The sequence below is a fragment of the Aulonocara stuartgranti genome (genome assembly GCF_965226115.1).
Source record: "Aulonocara stuartgranti genome assembly, chromosome: 17".
Taxonomy (NCBI): Eukaryota; Metazoa; Chordata; class Actinopteri; order Cichliformes; family Cichlidae; genus Aulonocara; species Aulonocara stuartgranti.
In genome coordinates this window covers 25,751,336-25,767,933 of record NC_138953.1, presented here as the reverse complement: position 1 = coordinate 25,767,933, position 16,598 = coordinate 25,751,336, and the positions used below count along the sequence as shown (strand labels likewise).

The 16,598-nt window shown below is 39.6% G+C and overlaps 1 protein-coding gene across 3 annotated transcripts in view; it reads left to right on the top strand.

The window, feature by feature from the left end:
• The window catches only part of chrm2a (cholinergic receptor, muscarinic 2a), a 91,495-nt gene that overhangs the window by 29,257 nt on the left and 45,640 nt on the right, over positions 1–16,598 (top strand). For 2 of the 3 annotated variants that reach the window (XM_082510751.1, XM_082510753.1), the window contains exon 2: positions 737–862. The gene's annotated coding sequence lies outside the window, so the exon portion shown is untranslated. Of the gene's footprint in view, positions 1–736; positions 863–1,150; positions 1,241–16,598 lie in introns of all 3 variants that reach the window. The other variant, XM_082510752.1, reaches the window with a different exon arrangement.

Genomic DNA, 16,598 nt, shown 5'->3' with positions numbered 1-16,598 from the left:
AGCACCACTGTCTTAGGACAGAGACTCGAAGAAGTGCTGGGTTGTGAGCTAAAGCTTGTTTAAGTCCTAGCAGAAACTTTAGTTTGATTTTTGGACTCAAAAACAATGACAAAATGAAGACAAAGAAATGCCTGCATCAGTCCCATCCCCAAATGTGTGTGCATGTGTTCAGATGAGAGATAGTGTCCTGCCAAGAAGCAAGCAGAGTGCTTGATTGCACAGACGGGACATTCTCATTAGAATGGCTATTTTAGAAAATACGGGTGCAGCAATATGATGATTGTGCTCCTGAAAGCATTAAGTCCACTGAAATCGCTGCATTTTTTAGGCACGACTTATCTCCAAGATTCCTTGTGAACATTCACAGGAAAAAATGCACTGCAACACTATATTCGCCCATAATAAAGACCATATCAGAATAGTTGTTGATTTCTGTAGTTCACTTCTTCCTTTGTTAATATTTTTTAACGTTTGCTTATTTTTTTTATTTATTTGTGCTATTAAAATGATAAAATGGTCTTTACAATTATAAACAGGGAGTGACAGTAATTTATTGAAAATAGAGGTTTAATATGATTTAAAAAGAAATGTCAGAAATGGAACTGAGGATGGATTTAGGAATTTATGTGAAGATACTGTACATGCACTTTCACTTTATTTAGGTTTTGTGTTCTATAATAGCTTGAGTTGGGAGGCCTTCTATTGCTCATTCTGTGTCATCTTTCTTTTTGTGCAGTGGCCATGGCTATTAACCATCAAGCTGGAGCCTGATCAACCAAGCTTCTCTGGTGCTACACTAAATGGACACTCAGAATATGTCAACCGAGCACGAGAAAGCCCAACGGACTGCTTAACACTTGCTGTAAGTACGGATGCGCTCTGACTCTGCAGTGATAGAAAGTTCACTTATTAGTCAGACCAAGTCAAACCCCACGAGAGATTAACTCATCCTAAGTTCTGATTTTCAAAACGAATCATTTCCAAATTATGACCTATTGTAGTGAAATATCTCTCCCGCTCTCTAAACTCATGCCTGTTTTTTTTAATAACCTACATTTTTGTGCGCTGAATTTCTGAGCTAGCTTAATGCACAGACTACCCTTGAAGCATTATTAAAGTGTATATGTGACATTTTTCCTTACTTTCCAAGAGTACTACCAGAGTTACATATGAGCACTTGAGCTAAAGAGGAGAGCTCACCCTGTCTGTGTACAGACCCTCAAAATTCAGAGAATCACAGGTAAGTTTTCAATAATGGTTCCACGTACTAAACTGACACTGTTTTTGGTAGTATTTATGAATTTAAAAGCAGTCCAGTTGAGCTAAAGTTTTTTTTGTTTGTTTTTTAAGATACTAGCTCTATATTCTACCATTTATATATATCTGTAATCTAATTAAGGTTTAAACCTGATCAGTTCACTTTTTTGGTTTTATGACATTTGACTTTACTGGTTTTGTTTAGTTTCGTGCTCTTATCAGCTTCATTTCCAGCAGCAAATGATATTTTTTTAGAAATAACTTGATAAATCACACATTAACACTGAACAGCTGACAGAAATGTTTAGCAATGGTTAATATAAAGTTCCCTCGAGAGTTTGAAAGAACACTGCTGATTTGTTCATTGTTTGCTCTGTAAACATCTGTTTACTTATAACAACATAAGGCATTACTATGTCTTTTTTGTGTTGTTCCCTTGCCTTTTCAGATAAGTGACTGTTACTTAACGCAGATTCACATGAAGAGCTTTGACACCTCTGGTCGTGTTAAGACTGCTGCTTCATCGCTTCAGCCAGTTTATTTGTTTTACAGCTGCTAAACCGCAAACTTTCAGCTTTGTTGACTTCTCGCAATGCAGTTCACACCTGCTTTTCCTGTGATCAGAGGCCGTAGCTATGGCTTCATCAGTGACACTCATTTAATGCCCTGTGTTTGAAGACCTTTTATAATTGTGTAGCGTGTTTTCCCTGTCAGTCTCCCTTAATAAAATATTTGCATATGTGACTAGACAAGAACATGTTTCCGAGGCTGTGCGTCATGTTCAGAAGTTTCAAAAGCCATCAGATCAGATGTCAGTCTGCCGTGCCAGATGAGCTCTTCAGACAAAAAGGACACCATGTATAGCTATGTGCAAGTACTTGATATCAACAAGCTCACTTCTCATTCGAGGGCCGCGTGCGGACATTATCAGCAGATGTGGCATCGGCACGCACTCACACATACTCACGCCACTGTTTGATGCCGTTCCCCTAACAACACTGTCAAGAGCTCTCCCTCTACATCATAGTGATGCTGTCCAGAAACATATCTCAAATGGAGTTGCGGCTCTTTGAACTGTGATTTTGCGTTGATGTGTGCGTGCACTTGTCTGAGTGACTGCATATCTGTGTCTCTCATTTCCATGAGAGTTTGTCTCTTTGTGCAGGAGCACTTGTAGTTAAGTGTCTGTACAGTCATCCATTTCATTTTTTTGTGTGTATATTTGTTTGCAACAGACACCCAAAGGACTGTCAGGTCAGTTGAGTGTCAAGTGAGCCAAATCCTTGGCACAGATTAACAGAGAAGGGTAGTGCCAGCCTGTGAGGGCAAGAGTAGTGGGAGCAGTCATAGCAATTAGGAACCAGCAGCCAGCCCTGCACTTACCCTGCCCGGCTCAGGATAACAGAAGCGACACACTCACACAGACACATAGGCATGCATGGGGATGTGCTCACTACATGCCCACTTATAAGTTGGTAGCTAATACATATGCAACACTGCGCCAAACACCATCCATTAGGTGCAACGGGGGCTTGAGAGCGCTGCTAGAAGTGTCAAATGAGAGAGTGGAGGTCTGTGTCTCATAATCCCCGAGGCAATTAATACAATCGTTTCCAGGTCCAAGCACCTATGTGCACACATCTAACCGCTCTATGGGCTTGTTGAATTTTTTAGGTAGACTAATTTACAGATACGTTGGCCAGAGGCTAGCTTTTATTGATTGGACCCATCTGGAAGCCGACGGCAAGCCATACATTGAGAATTCTCTACAGTGATGTATGAGGCTGTGGGGACAACACATTCACACTGTAAAGCACTGCTGGAAAACTGTGTTTAAAGATAAAAAGCATCCTCTCCACATACTTATGCTGTAGCAGTGATTGAGCTGTGATGCAGTGTTTGATTAGCTAAATTGAGTTGAAGTTAAATAGCAGTTTAATTGTTTAATTATGACAGGCTGTGAAATCGTTTTCCGCTGAGACTTATACCATGTAAAAATCCACACAACACAAACATGACGTTTGTAGACACAACCGTCACAGAGAATTCAATTTTTCATTTATTTTTTTTGGTTTCCATCGCATTGCCGGTCCTGCAGAGCGTGGCGTCATTTTCAGTGTATTGTAAAGCATTTAATATTACCTCGCTTTTTGTTGTTGCTCCTGCAGATGTTTTAGCCCCCCAGTCAAATATTGATTGAAATGCTCGGCCAAGTACGAGGCGAGGGGAGGGCTGATATTCAGAGGCGTTCAGTTGGTGGGGAAGCATTATTGATTGCACTTAAAGTGACAAGATGGAGGAGGCCCACTTTGACACATTATCCCTATTGCTGCCAACAGACAAAGTGCGGGCCAGAGGAGCAGTGCCGATTGATTTGTGTGATCATGAACGCCCTGAGACCCATGAATCAGTTGTCCAACCTATGCTGCTTAAAAAGAAGTCAACAATTTTTCATGACAACATTGTAACGTAAAGACTGGCACCCTATTTGATTTAAGAAGGCAAGCAAATACCGGCGTAATGGATGATCTTCATGCACATTCTGACAAGGCGAAAAGTCCTCACACCTCTGGCAATAATACCTAGTGTGTAAAGCTGGTTTGAGAAGGCAGGTATTGTGGGCAGCTGGTTCAGGCATCTATGGGATTTTGTTGTGCATAATTCACTGGTGAGGCATGAAGCTGATATAGCCTCTCCCAGTCTTATGATCATCCATCAAGTAAAATTGCTTTCTTCTAACATTAGGCTGTCAACGAGAAATAACAAATGTAGCCATGCAGAGCAACACATGATTACAGGGTAATAATGCCCCGAGGTCAGAGAAATGTGACCTCATTCAGAGTAGTTTGTTGAAGGAAGCAAGAGAAATACTAGTCAAATTAGATGAAAAGTCACCAGGGAATGGCTCATCTTGCTTTGAGGTAACTGCTGTCAGGAGGCCCACTAGCTTTTTTAAAATTACTGTAACAGCTTGTTTCATATAATTTAAAAAAAAAAAACATCCATTTTTGACTATGTGCTTAAAGAAAGTAGTCGAGCAAATATGAGCTTTGACCACCGCTCCAAAACATCTCTTGCCAGTAGCAGAGGGCTATTTTGAGCCACATCTTTGCTCTGATTGCTATTGTGTAAATCCATCACTATAATCTTCCAGGAAATTGCACAGGCATTTCCAGAGGTCTAATCGAGATATGGGTTCGCTGTCAGATTGAGTAGGAGTAAGAATAAAGAGGAAAATTAAGGAGAGTCAAGACAGATGGAATGAAGGCGTATATATTCAAGTTGCACATTTTTAAAAGTAAAATATAAAGAGATGCTTGGGAGGGTTGTGATGGGTTTGCGGAGAAGGGGAAATTAATAGGTAAAGAAGATATAGCAATTTAAAGGAGGGAAAAAGGGGGGAAAAATGTTTGACACGCTTCAGTGATCGCAGATTCTTCCATCCCAATGTGCCTCTTCCTCTGTGTCGCCTGCAGGTCTCTGGTTTCCATGTACTGCATAACCAATTACCCATGACAATAAGATAAGGATAGCCAGCTGCAAATGATTAACATGCACTAAACAAACACCTCCTGGATTTATAAGACAAAATTTGGATGCATGTAAAAAAAAAAAAAAAAAAAATGCAAATATAAGAGCCACAATGAACTGCAGGACAAGCATAATGCACGTAATTTTTCTGTACTCACAACACAGTGTAATGACAGGAGGCTCTGCAAAAGCAAACACCATGGCTTTACATCACAGCAAGCACGGTCATGTGTGAGCTTAAACTGTGAGGTCTAAATGGTGTTCTTCTTTGCAGAGAAGAGCTTAAAGGGCATTTTAATGAACTAAGCATATTGCAGTGGCATTCGATGTCACAGCAAAGTGAAGAATATGCTGTGTTCCCTACAAAGAAATTCAATGACATGGAAGTAATGGAAGCGAATCTGTGCACTGATAATATTGTTAACTTGAAACCAAAGTGAGATTTTCCTTGCGCTGGTTTCCAATCAAGTACAACTGTGGTGCAATTCACAGACTTTGCATAAAAAAGTCCTTCACCCTGAAGAACTAGAGTTCAGTTCATGTCCTCTATTACCATAGAAAAACTGAAACAAGTGGCTGAGAGGCACGTTCCTACTTGATAAGTTAGATGTGACAGCAGTCTCTGCTCCGCCCCGGGTAGTTTAGTGTGCGCTTGTGAACAAATACCGCAATGATGTGCAAATGTATTCTTATAACAACTTTACGCTGTTTAAAATTCCACCTTTGATTCATTTTATTTGTTACCTACAGTTTTTTCTCTCATCTGCTAATCAAAACGCAGGGGGGCTTTGGGGAATTTATGTGCATATATACATCTTTAATATTACCAGTATGAATTTCTGTGACATGGTAATATATTTTAATCATCTTAGGATTTTAGTGATTCAAATGAGCAGGTTTTCCAGCTGGGTGGGATTAGCAAATGTGCAGGGTGCTTAAACTGTGTGCAGGATTGTACCATTGTCTGTGCAAGTGCTAGTATACTTTATTTTGTGTGTAAATACTTGTGTGAATAAGCATCTGACCCTGTGTGGTTCATTTCCCCTGCTGGTTTTAATTAGGTTGTAAATGTCAACATATAAACTATTCTCTTCCGCCATGTGAAGCACGTGTGCAGTGCTCGCGGTTTGCTTTGCTGGACGAAGGGCTGCTGTTCATCTTTTGTCACACGTTAACTTGAGCAATTAGAGAATGTGAATGACTCGAAGCTAAGGCCAAGAATAGCTACCTGAGGCGTCTCTCGCTTCCTGACCTCCATTCCTCTCAACGTGCATTACAACAGAAGCGGGGGATACGTGTCCTGGCAACCACCAATTATTAAAGCCACATGTCATTCACATGAGGGTTATTACTTGATCGAGTCCCTGAGAATAATGAGATACAGAAATCAGTAACTATAGCAGCAGAAAAAGAAAAATGATAAGATTCCAATAAGAGTTCCAAGAATTCAGACTATTTTTAAGCAGATTTAATTGAGCTCTTGTAAATGAACCACATCTATGAATAGCTACATTATTGACAATGTGGTCTTGGCCACCTGGGAATTTGATCCCAAGCCCAGTGTGTGGCTTAATGAGCCACGGTGAAAAAAAATAGCTTCAAACGTACCTTTACACATATGAAGGAAATTACATCACAGGTAAAACGCTTGCAGTTAAAATTGTTTTTTTCAGACACTAAAAACTTTTACAATGTAATTAACTTTTAAAGTGACCTTTGGGAATTTCTTGCACAAAGTGTTATTTTTTTATTATTTTTATAACGTTTAATTTAATTTGGTAGTCACTGATTAAAGAGGAATGGCTTATTGCAGCAAAGGTTAGATATCAGCTTGCAATAGACTTATGCAGCTTACTGCAACATCTGCATGCGTGTACATTTTTACACTTTGGAGAGAAAAGGCGTGAAATGGACCGGCATGTCTACACAGTTTGCTGTGATATTGTCATGTTAAATGCTGGCAGTGGTGTCAGCCAATTGCATAGGCTGTAGAGCCTACATGGATTCAACACAGAAGTCTAAGCTAATCTTAAATTACGACACTAAATCATGGAAACAGAACTGTGTCTAATCCATGCTGCCAGTATATGGATTTTGTACGTTTGCGGGATCCCACAGTGGTGAAAGACGGTGTGCTTTATTATTTAAGCTCAGTCAACACTTCCTGAATTTCAAGCTGATATCTCACAGTTAGAGTTATTATAAATTTTTGAAAGTGACATTTTTTTAATAAAAAGGAATTGGCTCATAAAATGGGACAGACTGAAATTTCCCCATCAAGTTAAGATCAGCAAAATCCAGAAATCAAATCAAATCAAAATTTATTTATATAGCACATATTAAAAACAACAGTGTTGACCATAGTGCTTCACAGTCAATAAAAACATGAGACAGTTAAAACAAACAATAGAAGAGGACAACAAACAATAGGTAACAACGCAACAAGCTAAAACAGCCAACTAGACAGAATCAAAAGCCAAAGTAAAAAAATAAGTTTTAAGACGTAATTTAAAAGACTGGATAGACTCGGCAGTGCGAATATGAACGGGGAGGTTATTCCAGAGTCTGGGTGCCACGGATGCAAAGGCCCGGTCGCCTCTCGACTTCATTCGAGTCCTAGGTTGTGCTAGGAGCCTATGGTTGGATGATCTAAGTGCCCTGTTGGGATTGTATGAATGGAGTAAATCAGAAAGATAACTGGGCGCTAAATTATTCAAAATATTAAAAGTGAACAAAAGAATTTTAAAATCTATACGATATTTAACAGGGAGCCAATGTAATTTGGCTAAAATTGGAGTTATGTGTTCATGAATTCTCGTACCTGTTAAAAGACGCGCAGCTGCATTTTGAATTAACTGGAGCCGGCAAAGAGAGGAGTGTTGGAGGCCCGAGTAGAGGGAGTTACAGTAGTCCAATCTGGATGTAATAAATGCGTGGATAAGCTTTTCAAGATCTTTTAAAGGAAGGAACGGCTTTGCTTTGGAAATCTGACGCAACTGGTAAAAGCTGTTTTTTACCACAGTGGACACCTGTTTCTCGAGTTTAAAAGAGCCATCCAGGAACACTCCGAGGTTTCTTACAGTGGACGAAAGATGGCTAGCGAGAGGGCCTAGGGCATCAGCTAACTGGTCTAGCAGAGTGTGACTACCAAAGACTATGATTTCGGTCTTATTCTCGTTCAATGTAAGAAAATTATGTGATAACCAAATTTTAACTTCATGCAAACAGTTGAACAGAGGTTGCAAAGAAGCAGTCACATCGGATTTCAAAGGTAAATAAATCTGGATATCATCGGCATAACAGTGAAAGGAGATGTTATGTTTTCTAAAAATTAATCCCAACGGCAACATGTACAAAGAGAAAAGAGCAGGACCGAGCACGGACCCTTGAGGCACACCACAATAAATAGGGGCAGAAGCCGAGGAGTGTTGCCCCATAGCAACAGAGAACGACCTCTCTGAGAGATAGGATTTAAACCAAGATAAAACCGTACCTTTGAGACCAACAACATGTTCCAATCTTGATAGAAGAATGTTGTGATTAACCGTGTCAAAAGCAGCAGACAAGTCAAGTAAAACTAAGACCACAGAATATCCAGAATCTACAGTTAAAAGAAGATCATTAAAAACTCTAAGTAAGGCTGTCTCTGTGCTGTGGCGAGGTTTAAAACCAGACTGAAACTTTTCATTAATACCATTTGCATCTAAAAAGGCCTGAAGTTGTTTTAGAACTACCTTTTCCAATATTTTGGAAATAAAAGGGAGTTTAGAGATCGGCCTGTAGTTAGTGAGAGCATTAGGGTCAAGATTTTTCTTTTTCATAATAGGTTGCACAACAGCATGCTTAAAGACAGACGGTACACAACCTGATGACAATGATGCATTCAGCAGAGATAAGATACAAGGACCAATAACATGTAAAGCTTCCTTAAAGAAACGAGAAGGAAGAATATCATGCGGGGAACCAGAGATTTTGAGATGATCAATTATATCTTTTAAAGCAGAATAAGACACTGGCTCAAACTGTTGAAAGACAGTCAAGCATTCAGAAGCTGGAACTGGGTCTAAAACTGATGATGGGTGAGATGGATGAGAAGCCCTTAGAGCTGAGATTTTATCAGAGAAATACTTTAAGAATTTATCACAAAGAGCAGGGGAGGCATCCCTATAAGAAATAAGCCTCAGTTTTAGGATAGCTGTTCCAGTGATTTCTGATGAGATGCTGAAATTAGATTATTAGAAATAATGACTTGACCGCCATTTTCATGTCTTATCTTAAATATTACAGTATCATCTATGTGCTCAGTAACTAAAGTGTCGGGGGGCAAAGTCACAGAGAGGAATTTAAGGCCGTGTTATAAAGTTTCAGGTTTCCAGGTGTTGCTGTTCTTGCTTCACAAATTCTTCACAGAAGAAAAAGGGGGAAAAAAAGAAATAAGATGTATGGTTGCCAAAGCTTTACTGCTTGAAATTATATATGTATTATTCATCAGTGATCATAAATCAATTCATGGGGCTTGTTTTGGGAGTATGAATAATGCATTCTATATAGATTTTGTCTTAGTATGCTGAAGATCACATCAGGAGAGATATCAGTATGGACATGAGAATGGCTGATTAGTCGAAGTTATTCCAATCTGGGACACAATCGAAATCTAGGAGCAAGAGGTTAATCGCATAGAAAAGAATTGTATTCTTTGGAATGATCACGGGTTGTATAAGGCAAGTGATGAAAACTATCTGTGCTCTATGCCCCCTGGGTTATGCAAATGGACCTCCTCTTTCAGTAGTAAATTGATGTGTAATGTTGGTCTACTGGACTCAATATGCCGAAAATACAAACTACCTGTGAGTGTATGTCTTTTTGTCACAGCTTCTTCACTGATTTAAGGCCAGTCAATTAGGCACGTAAAATAAATGTGACTATTAAACTGTTTTTTAAAACCTTGGCTTACATTTAGCAATAATTTCTACACGCTGACCATGCATTAAAATTAACATGTTTGAGTCCATCCATCGATGTCTGGGTGTCCTTGACAGGTCACCAGTCTCTCTGAAGGCCAATTATACATCCATGACCAGATATGAATCCCACTACTACAGTCCTTCCTACTTAACTGACTAAATGATGATATGAAATACCATACCATATAGAAGTACTGGAACACTAAGTGGTATTATCTCAAAACTTTGCATATCCCCCATTGACTTTGAATGTAACTGAATGCTATTTTTATTTTATTTTGTTTTCAAATGTGCTTAGCTGTACAGTACATACCTACCGGTCATTTTCATTTCTAAAATGTCCTGGTAATAACTGACACACACCTCAGAAAAAGCTGTGTGAACTTTCAAATATTCACAGAAAAGTAGTCGTGCCGTTGCCAGATAGCAGACAGGGAAAGACATTAGCATTGTGTCAGTCTATGCAGTGTTCTTCTAGTACTTTAATGACAAAAGAAATTATGTTTATACAGCATCTTTCTGCAGGGGGGGTCAAGAGCTATCATAAAAGGCGGGTTATAATCTGAACATTAGCAGTGGGAACACATTAGGAGCTGCTTTCTCAGACCATTATCATCCATCATGGCCATTATTAAAACAGATGATCTCATAAAAGACAAAGATGTACCTCTCAGTGCACGTATATTACACTGTATGCTGTATGTATCTTAAAGAATCATACACTATTTTATTTTAAGCCATTTCGAATATGCTCCAAATCAGTGACAGGAATGTTCTGAGGCAGCGGAATTTGCATACATGTTACAGCCACTCAGTGTGAGGGCAACATAAAAAATGCAATTTTCTGCATGAATTCTCACTCTTCAAGATGTCAGCTGTGCAAAGGAGAGGGTGCATAGCACCTGTAATTGCATTGCTGCTGACATTTCTCATGATTTCAACTCCCAGTGCAAAAGGTTTAAATTTGTTATTGAAAAGGGTCAAACTTCAGTTAAAGAAATACTTCACAATGAACTTTTTCAGTCATCCCTAACGGCCAATAAAACGCCCTTTCACTGTTATAAAATAGAAAAAAATTGCCTCCAAAAGAGCCTGAAAGACAGTGACATTTTATGACTGTGTTAAATGTAAACAAGGGAGGAAAAAAATTAAAAAGGCATTAGGACTGTTGCCTCACAACAACCTTCTGGTTAACTGAGGCATTAAGTATGTGTGGTATTTGTGGCTTTGTCCCACACTCAAAACAGATAACAGTTCGGTAAAGATCATCTAAAGTGACCATAGGTATGGATCGTCTATCTGACTGTGTTAGCCTTGTGATGGAGGGGTGGCTGTAGCTCAGGAGGTAGAGCAGGTCAGCTGCTGATTGGAAGGTTGGTGGTGTGATCCCTGGTTCCAGTTTGCATGCCAAATATCCTTGGGCAACCCCGACTTGCTCTCCGATGCATCCATCGGATTATGAGTGATAGTTAGAAAGCACTCACCGTATAGATAATAGTGCTTGTGTGAATGAGGTGAATGCGGCGTGTTGTATAGAGCGCTTCGAGTACTCCAGGAGAGTAGAAAAGCGCTATATAAGAACCAGTCCATTTACCATGGACTGGTCACCCATCTAGGATATCCAGATGAGATAGACTGCAGGCCCCATGACCTTACTGTTAAGAAGATGGATGGATGAACGTCAAAAAAGCCATAAAACCTTCTTTTAAACACATCTACATTCACTGTAAGACCTCTGGTACCACCAAATGGCAGTCTGTCACAGTAAAAGAGTGTAAAAATGGGAAAACAGAACTTGATAGAAGAATGTGCATACAAGAACTTTGCACAGTGTATTTCAATTATAAGCTATGATAACATGTGAATCATCCAGTGCTACCGTGGTACTACTGACAGATGAAATCCCGTGAACTCATTTCATGTAAAATAAGTTTTAAAAAAGTAAATCTCTTATGTAAAATCCATACACATCTCCTCTTTATAAAATGTTCTGCTCCAATAACAAAATAATAAAAGGGAAGAATGGAGTTCAACCAAGAGCAGCCACAAAACATCCGTTATATTTGATGGCAGAGAGAAAATGAAGGGAATTGTTCCAGGGTCACATCTGGCTCCCTTCTATTTTGTATCCAGATATTCATCCATCTGAAAAATTTAAGTCCTCTAAAGGGTTTTATGATCGACTGCAGGGGTTACTCTCCGAGGTTGAATTAAGGTCTTACATCACTGACAGATTTTTCTTAAAATCTTGCTCTACATATCAGACCTTTGGCTGTCCACGTTAGATCGATGCTTTGACATGAATATAGACTGGAGAGATTGAGCAGCCAGTGTCCAAAATGCTCAATGTATGGCAGCCTTGGCTCCTGTGATAGTTTCGATTCAGTACATCAGTAACACTCAGTAATTTCTAAAACAGAATGAATGAGTGGTCAGTAGGGAGTCTAGCAAGAGTGAAAACGAACTCAGCCACAAGAAGCTCTCTCCCCTTGATCTGCAGCATTGTCTGTGATGAGATTATTCTTGACACAGACACACAGTAAATGTAACTTTCTATCCTCCTCATCTTTGCTCTTTTCAACAGGGCGAGTTCTAAGAGCACTTCAGCGATACATTTAGCACAATAAAACTGTAATGACGATGCTGAAGTACAAGACTTTTAATGTGTTGCTTTTTTGATTTTCATTGCACGGTCGCTGCAATTTTCATATGCCCTTTTAACATGACAGGGCCCTCTAGCAGTCTGATGTTGGCACCCAGCACCGCCTGGATTTAAATCTGCAGCCAGAGAACCCAAGCAGGACAATGACCAGATTTGGGCAGGAAGAAAGGGTGCATGTCTCAGTCCTGAATGTGATGTGTCAGGATTTGATTAATGTCCAACATCATTGCACATTTCTACTCGGGCAGACTGATAAACTGAGATAAATTGCTGATGGATGGCCACCTTCCTCAAAGATAAGGCTCATTTCTTTCCCTGGGATATAGGAAATGCAGAAAGTATAGGTTCCTATTTTGACATTAAAGACCTTTTTTGTATCACACTGGTGATCTTATTACCCATTGGTCACTGCAGCAGGATGGCCTTTACTCAGTGTACACTTTCAATAAATACTTGATGGCTGGTCGGGTTGGCGTGTTGCTGTTTTGAGAAACAGAATTAGAATTTTTTGGGACATGAGCCAAATGGTGAGTTTTAAAATATTAAAGCACAATAGATAGGTCAGCTAAGTGCCAGCCTAGTTTGCATAAATGCCTCAAACGTAAATGAGTAATTAGTTTGTTTGTGTCATTTAAAACATTCATTTAACATTTAGCTGTTGGAATTCATTCTTCTTCTTTATAACATTGTCAGAGTATAGCCTCCCCTCCCACAAATTTAGCAGCGAGGCAAGGATGTGAATGTGTATCACGGCTCAGTTTGATGACCCAAGATGGAAATCTTTCTCAGGACTGAAAGCTTAGACATATGTCATCTAAATCAGGCATCAACGGCATCATACTCATAACATAATCAGTACTTTAGATGGATGATGATTAGGACAGCCCGATTATATCGACATGTGATCAGTGACATGTGCACAGGGTTCATGTAGTTGAGGGATGCAGAAACATAAATTGTTTATGGTGACACAGTAATTTCTAGACTTTCCAATCACATGGCCCCTGGGAAAAATATGTCGCAATAGAAGAATTATCAACTTCTGCTATTAAGCAACAGAAACAACAATAATACCATATTATAGGTGTCACTTTCATGTGCCCAGTCTCAAATCATAGTCACTGCAAATTTCTCTCAAGATAACATAATGTCGTTTTCATTAACTTTAAAGGCATGCCCCTTAAGAAGATTTAGCATGTTTTCCAGGTGTCTGGGGTGAAACTGAAAATGAAATTTTAACAGGCTGGATGTTTGGGGTGAAGGGAGAAAGATAGGACAAAAGATTTAAATTTATTTAATGGTTCTCAGACAAATTGTAGAATTAAAAAAATGATAAAGAGACACCATCTTTAGTATTAAGAGCTTTAAAAATATTATACATTTCTTAAGTGGACACAATTAATTGTAAATGAAAGTATAAGATAGGATAGAGCATCTGTTTAGTCTGTCTAAAGAACAGTCTTCATTAGGAAGATTTGCTATCAAATTAAGTAACACTCCTGTTGTAAAGCCCAGTATGTATATTTTTACCTGGGTGGGAGGGTATGGCTCACTGGAGTTCACCTTTGCTAATCTCTGTTGTACACCTTCCTCGGCTCTTCACTGTAAATTATGAGCTACATTCACCACGGTTGATTTGGCGACTCTGCTAATCGCATTAGGTAATCCCACTACTGCATGGCAGCAACAGGACATTGTTCAAAAACTTTTTCTAAGATGCTTAGGCTGGCAGTGAGCCAGATATTATCCAACCATTCTAGTATGCAGCTTTTCTGCTACTAAATGTCAGTTCACCTTGATCTGGTATGAGGGCGTTGTCAGCAAGATTCACAACGTGAAGCCATTTTCTGACAATTTTTCAAAAATATTTTTTCCTTTATTTATTATTAGTAATATATATTATTAATAAGATTCTAAATGGTATAAAAACAAGTGATGGGGACTAATTATGAAGGGAATAACTCGAGAACAACTACTTATGCACAATGGCAAATCTGGTGTCATGACTTCTATAAACACTCTTGCTGACAGGCCAAGAGTTCAGCATATTTTTATCCTCCTTTTCTAGCAGTGGTTTCGACACTGTATGTTTGTCTGTATCAACTGCATTTCCTCAGTTTTAGTGTTTTCTTTTTTCTCCCTTCAGGACAAATTTGTAGTATCAGAACTCAGAAACTAGTACTGTGTTCTTCCATTTTATTTTTACCAACTAGGTTTCAGGCTTCAAGTATTACATGATATAACGTAATTTATAAATCTTCTAAATAAACCCCAAGGTGTTGTCAAACCACCTGAGACACCGGGTGTGCCACGGTGCCTCCTATCAGTTAGAAATAACAGAAAAACCTTAACTGACTCCTTTCGATGTAGAGGTGTAGCAGCTCTGTTCTGAGCTTCCCCCAAATGACTGAGGACTTGTATCCACAATCTCTTTCTTTCTGTCATGAAGTTTGAGAATATAGGGGAGTGTGGGAAATGGACAACTTTTCTTTTGCATTTAATGGTCTCTTTGCCACAACAGACCAGTTCAGCGTTTTTAGTACTGCAGAAGCTCTGCCAATACCCTGGGATATTTCTAGGGCCCAGGAGCAGACACTTCACCCGTTTCAACCTGCGGTGGAGGTCTTTGCTCGATGAAAATAACAGGACTACATCATATGCAAAAGGAAGAGTGTTGTTATCCGGAGAAAATTGAACCCAGAAGACTTGGCCACTTTTTTTCTGCCATTTTCCATCCATAAAATTTCTGAACAGAGTCAGTGACAAAGGGAAGCTCTGTCCAACACTTATGAGTCTAAGCTGTTGTTGGCTGTGCTCTCACTATGGTTGTACAGTGACTGAGAGACTCAGTTAACTGTTTCAAAAGGTCAGCATAGTTGCTGCGGAGCTGTACAGTGAATGCAGGCTTTTCATCATGTATACCTCGGACTCCTTAAACAGTCTTCTGATAAGCCAGAGGAGCATACAGGGAGTGCAGAATTATTGGGCAAGTTGTATTTTTGAGGAATAATTTTATTATTGAACAACAACCATGTTCTCAATGAACCCAGAAAACTCATTAATATCAAAGCTGAATGTTTTTGGAAGTAGTTTGTAGTTTGTTTTTATTTTTAGCTATTTTAGGGGGATATCTGTGTGTGCAGGTGACTATTACTGTGCATAATTATTAGGCAACTTAACAAAAAACAAATATATACCCATTTCAATTATTTATTTTTACCAGTGAAACCAATATAACATCTCCACATTCACAAATATACATTTCTGACATTCAAAAACAAAACCAAAACAAATCAGCGACCAATATAGCCACCTTTCTTTGCAAGGACACTCAAAAGCCTGCCATCCATGGATTCTGTCAGTGTTTTGATCTGTTCACCATCAACATTGCGTGCAGCAGCAACCACAGCCTCCCAGACACTGTTCAGAGAGGTGTACTGTTTTCCCTCCTTGTAAATATCACATTTGATGATGGACCACAGGTTCTCAATGGGGTTCAGATCAGGTGAACAAGGAGGCCATGTCATTAGTTTTTCTTCTTTTATACCCTTTCTTGCCAGCCACGCTGTGGAGTACTTGGACGCGTGTGATGGAGCATTGTCCTGCATGAAAATCATGTTTTTCTTGAAGGATGCAGACTTCTTCCTGTACCACTGCTTGAAGAAGGTGTCTTCCAGAAACTGGCAGTAGGACTGGGAGTTGAGCTTGACTCCATCCTCAACCCGAAAAGGCCCCACAAGCTCATCTTTGATGATACCAGCCCAAACCAGTACTCCACCTCCACCTTGCTGGCGTCTGAGTCGGACTGGAGCTCTGCCCTTTACCAATCCAGCCACGGGCCCATCCATCTGGCCCATCAAGACTCACTCTCATTTCATCAGTCCATAAAACCTTAGAAAAACCAGTCTTGAGATATTTCTTGGCCCAGTCTTGACGTTTCAGCTTGTGTGTCTTGTTCAGTGGTGGTCGTCTTTCAGCCTTTCTTACCTTGGCCATGTCTCTGAGTATTGCACACCTTGTGCTTTTGGGCACTCCAGTGATGTTGCAGCTCTGAAATATGGCCAAACTGGTGGCAAGTGGCATCTTGGCAGCTGCACGCTTGACTTTTCTCAGTTCATGGGCAGTTATTTTGCGCCTTGGTTTTTCCACACGCTTCTTGCGACCCTGTTGACTATTTTGAATGA